This window comes from Cervus elaphus, chromosome 20 (assembly GCF_910594005.1).
Source record: "Cervus elaphus chromosome 20, mCerEla1.1, whole genome shotgun sequence".
Taxonomy (NCBI): Eukaryota; Metazoa; Chordata; class Mammalia; order Artiodactyla; family Cervidae; genus Cervus; species Cervus elaphus.
The window spans coordinates 11,730,537-11,736,279 of NC_057834.1; positions in this window are offsets into that span (position 1 = coordinate 11,730,537).

The window sequence follows — 5,743 nt, forward strand, 5'->3', positions numbered from 1 at the left end:
ACGGGGATGGCCCTTCCACCCACGTGTTTCTTCAGCAAAGTCAGGACTCCTGCCTAGTTGCGAGGGACAACTCGGGATTCTCCTCGAGGCTTGGCAGGGCAACTGGGACGCCTCTCCAGCTGAGGTGGGAGACCAAGGGTCCCTTTCCACGTGCCACAGGAATCCTGGGACTCCTATCAAGTTTCACGAGGAGTCAGGCATCCTCTCCTTTGGAGGCATTGATCTCCGCGTACCTCTGGAGTTTTCAAAGGATGTGAGCCCTCCGGTCGCAATGAGGTGGGGAACTAGGTCTTTCTCTATGATCTACACAGGGGATTCAGACATCCTTTCGTCTTGGGAGATGCAAGACAAGCCTGCATTCAAGTCACTGCAGGGATATCCAGCCTTATTTTGAGTCAGGGCATCGCGGTGTCCATTCCACTTGAGGTCGCAAACTCAGGGTCCCTCTCACATACCTAGAGCTGAGAGAAGCCTCCTCTTGAGGTGCTTGTGGTAAGGTGGTATTCCTCTGGAGTCAAAGCCAGGGACTAACCTCTCATCTCGAGTTGATTTTTGGTCCACGGAGCTCTTTCGTGTTGCTACAGTGACTTCAGGATCCCTCTAGCCTTGAAACAGTGTTCTTGGGGTTTCTCTGGAGTGCCACCAAGGAAATGAAGGCTCCTTTCATGTGTGATGTGCAACACGGAATTGCTCTGCACGCAGTGCAGGGGAATCAGGCCTCATCTCGCAGCGAGGGGGAAGTCTCATGGTTTTTCTCGAGTTGCGGCGGGAACCTGGGGTATATTCTCGAGTTACGACGGGGATGGCCCTTCGACACACGTGTTTGTTCAGCGACGTCAGGACTCCTGCCTAGTTGCGAGGGACAACTCGGAATTCTCCTCGAGGCTTGGCAGGGCAATTGGGACGCCTCTCCAGCTGAGGCGGGAGACTAAGGCTCCCTTTCCACGTGCCACAGGAATCCTGGGTCTCCTATCAAGTTTCACGAGGAGTCACGAATCGTCTCCTTTGGAGGCACTGATCTCCGCGTACCTCTGGATTTTTCAAAGGATGTGAGGCCTCTGGTCGCCATGAGTTGGGGAACTAGGTCTTTCTCTGTGGTCTCCACAGGGGATTCAGACATCCTTTCGTCTTGGGAGATGCAAGACGAGCCTGCATTCAAGTCACTGCAGGGATATCCGGCCTTATTTCGAGCCAGGGCATCGCGGTGTCCATTCCACTTGAGGCCGCAAACTCAGGGTCCCTCTCACATACCTAGAGCTGAGAGAAGCCTCCTCTTGAGGTGCTTGTGGTAAGGTGGTATTCCTCTGGAGTGGAAGCCAGGGACTAACCTCTCATCTCGAGTTGATTTTTGGTCCATGGAGTTCTTTCGTGTTGCTACAGTGCCCGCAGGATCCCTCTAGCCTTGAAACAGTGTTCGTGGGGTTTCTCTGGAGTGCCATCAAGGAAATCAAGGCTCCTTTCATGTGTGATGTGCAACACGGAATTGCTCTGCACGCAGTGCAGGGGAATCGGGCCTCAGCTCGCGGCGAGGGGGAAGTCTCATGGTTTTTCTCGAGTTGCGACGGGAACCTGGGGTATATTCTCGAGTAACGACGGGGATGGTCCTTCCACCCACGTGTTTTTTCAGCGAAGTCAGGACTCCTGCCTAGTTGCGAGGGACAACTCGGGATTCTCCTCGAGGCTTGGCAGGGCAACTGGGACGCCTCTCCAGCTGAGGTGGGAGACGAAGGTTCCCTTTCCACGTGCCACAGGAATCCTGGGACTCCTATCAAGTTTCACGAGGAGTCAGGCATCCTCTCCTTTGGAGGCATTGATCTCCGCGTACCTCTGGAGTTTTCAAAGGATGTGAGCCCTCCGGTCGCAATGAGGTGGGGAACTAGGTCTTTCTCTATGATCTACACAGGGGATTCAGACATCCTTTCGTCTTGGGAGATGCAAGACAACCCTGCATTCAAGTCACTGCAGGGATATCCAGCCTTATTTCGAGCCAGGGCATCGCGGTGTCCATTCCACTTGAGGTCGCAAACTCAGGGTCCCTCTCACATACCTAGAGCTGAGAGAAGCCTCCTCTTGAGGTGCTTGTGGTAAGGTGGTATTCCTCTGGAGTCAAAGCCAGGGACTAACCTCTCATCTCGAGTTGATTTTTGGTCCACGGAGCTCTTTCGTGTTGCTACAGTGACTTCAGGATCCCTCTAGCCTTGAAACAGTGTTCTTGGGGTTTCTCTGGAGTGCCACCAAGGAAATGAAGGCTCCTTTCATGTGTGATGTGCAACACAGAATTGCTCTGCACGCAGTGCAGGGGAATCGTGCCTCATCTCGCGGCGAGAGGGAAGTCTCATGGTTTTTCTCGAGTTGCGGCGGGAACCTGGGGTATATTCTCGAGTTACGACGGGGATGGCCCTTCCACACACGTGTTTCTTCAGCGACGTCAGGACTCCTGCCTAGTTGCGAGGGAAAACTCGGGATTCTCCTCGAGGCTTGGCAGGGCAATTGGGACGCCTCTCCAGCTGAGGCGGGAGACCAAGGGTCCCTTTCCACGTGCCACAGGAATCCTGGGACTCCTATCAAGTTTCACGAGGAGTCAGGCATCGTCTCCTTTGGAGGCACTGATCTCCGCGTACCTCTGGAGTTTTCAAAGGATGTGAGGCCTCCGGTCGCGATGAGGTGGGGAATTAGGTCTTTCTCTGTGGTCTCCACAGGGGATTCAGACATTCTTTCGTCTTGGGAGATGCAAGACGAGCCTGCATTCAAGTCACTGCAGGGATATCCGGCCTTATTTCGAGCCAGGGCATCGCGGTGTCCATTCCACTTGAGGCCGCAAATTCAGGGTCCCTCTCACATACCTAGAGCTGAGAGAAGCCTCCTCTTGAGGTGCTTGTGGTAAGGTGGTATTCCTCTGCAGTTGAAGCCAGGGACTAACTTCTCATCTCGAGTTGATTTTTGGTCCACGGAACACTTTCGTGTTGCTACAGTGACCTCAGGATCCCTCTAGCCTTGAAACAGTGTTCTTGGTGTTTCTCTGGAGTGCCATCAAGGAAATCAAGGCTCCTTTCATGTGTGATGTGCAACACGGAATTCCTCTGCACACAGTGCAGCGGAATCGGGCCTCATCTGTCGGCGAGGGGGAAGTCTCATGGCTTTTCTCGAGTTGCGGCGGGAACCTGGGGTATATTCTCGAGTTACGACGGGGATGGCCCTTCCACCCATGTGTTTGTTCAGCGACGTCAGGACTCCTGCCTAGTTGCGAGGGACAACTCGGGATTCTCCTCGAGGCTTGGCAGGGCAATTGGGACGCCTCTCCAGCTGAGGTGGGAGACTAAGGCTCCCTTTCCACGTGCCACAGGAATCCTGGGTCTCCTATCAAGTTTCACGAGGAGTCACGAATCGTCTCCTTTGGAGGCACTGATCTCCGCGTACCTCTGGAGTTTTCAAAGGATGTGAGGCCTCCGGTCGCGATGAGGTGGGGAATTAGGTCTTTCTCTGTGGTCTCCACAGGGGATTCAGACATTCTTTCGTCTTGGGAGATGCAAGACGAGCCTGCATTCAAGTCACTGCAGGGATATCCGGCCTTATTTCGAGCCAGGGCATCGCGGTGTCCATTCCACTTGAGGCCGCAAACTCAGGGTCCCTCTCACATACCTAGAGCTGAGAGAAGCCTCCTCTTGAGGTGCTTGTGGTAAGGTGGTAGTCCTCTGGAGTCGAAGCCAGGGACTAACCTCTCATCTCGAGTTGATTTTTGGTCCACGGAGCTCTTTCGTGTTGCTACAGTGACCTCAGGATCCCTCTAGCCTTGAAAGAGTGTTCTTGGTGTTTCTCTGGAGTGCCATCAAGGAAATCAAGGCTCCTTTCATGTTTGATGTGCAACACGGAATTGCTCTGCACGCAGTTCAGGGGAATCGGGCCTCATCTCGCGGCGAGGGGAAAGTCTCTTGGTTTTCTCGAGTTGCGGCGGGAACCTGGGCTATATTCTCGAGTTACGACGGGGATGGCCCTTCCACACACGTGTTTGTTCAGCGACGTCAGGACTCCTGCCTAGTTGCGAGGGACAACTCGGGATTCTCCTCGAGGCTTGGCAGGGCAATTGGGATGCCTCTCCAGCTAAGGCGGGAGACCAAGGGTCCCTTTCCACGTGCCACAGGAATCCTGGGACTCCTATCAAGGTTCATGAGGAGTCAGGCATCGTCTCCTTTGGAGGCACTGATCTCCGCGTACCTCTGGAGTTTTCAACGGATGTGAGGCCTCCGGTCGCGATGAGGTGGGGAACTAGGTCTTTCTCTGTGGTCTCCACAGGGGATTCACACATCCTTTCGCCTTGGGAGATGCAGGACGAGCCTGCATTCAAGTCACTGCAGGGATATCCGACCTTATTTCGAGTCAGGGCATCGCGGTGTCCATTCCACTTGAGGCCGCAAACTCAGGGTCCCTCTCACATACCTAGAGCTGAGAGAAGCCTCTTCTTGACGTGCTTGTGGTAAGGTGGTATTCCTCTGGAGTCGAAGCCAGGGACTAACCTCTCATCTCGAGTTGATTTTTGGTCCCCGGAGCTCTTTCGTGTTGCTACAGTGACCTCAGGATCCCTCTAGCCTTGAAACACTGTTCTTGGGTTTTCTCTGGAGTGCCATCAAGGAAATCAAGGCTCCTTTCATGTGTGATGTGCAACACGGAATTGCTCTGCACGCAGTGCAGGGGAATCAGGCCTCATCTCGCGGCGAGGGGGAAGTCTCATGGTTTTTCTCGAGTTGCGGCGGGAACCTGGGGTATATTCTCGAGTTACGACGGGGATGGCCCTTCCACACACGTGTTTCTTCAGCGACGTCAGGACTCCTGCCTAGTTGCGAGGGACAACTCGGAATTCTCCTCGAGGCTTGGCAGGGCAATAGGGACGCCTCTCCAGCTGAGGCGGGAGACCAAGGCTCCCTTTCCACGTGCCACAGGAATCCTGGGTCTCCTATCAAGTTTCACGAGGAGTCACGAATCGTCTCCTTTGGAGGCACTGATCTCCGCGTACCTCTGGATTTTTCAAAGGATGTGTGGCCTCCGTTCGCCATGAGTTGGGGAACTAGGTCTTTCTCTGTGGTCTCCACAGGGGATTCAGACATCCTTTCGTCTTGGGAGATGCAAGACGAGTCTGCATTCAAGTCACTGCAGGGATATCCGGCCTTATTTCGAGCCAGGGCATCGCGGTGTCCATTCCACTTGAGGCCGCAAACTCAGGGTCCCTCTCACATACCTAGAGCTGAGAGAAGCCTCCTCTTGAGGTGCTTGTGGTAAGGTGGTATTCCCCTGGAGTCGAAGCCAGGGACTAACCTCTCATCTCGAGTTGATTTTTGGTCCACGGAGCTCTTTCGTGTTGCTACAGTGACCTCAGGATCCCTCTAGCCTTGAAACAGTGTTCTTGGGGTTTCTCTGGAGTGCCATCACGGAAATCAAGGCTCCTTTCATGTGTGATGTGCAACACGGAATTGCCCTGCATGCAGTGCAGGGGAATCGGGCCTAATCTCGCGACGAGGGGGAAGTCTCATGGTTTTTCTCGAGTTGCGGTGCGAACCTGGGGTATATTCTTGAGTTACGACGGGGATGGCCCTTCCACCCACGTGTTTGTTCAGCGATGTCAGGACTCCTGCCTAGTTGGGAGGGACAACTCGGGATTCTCCCCGAGGCTTCGCAGGGCAATAGGGACGCCTCTCCAGCTGAGGCGGGAGACCAAGTGTCCCTTTCCACGTGCCACAGGAATCCTGGTACT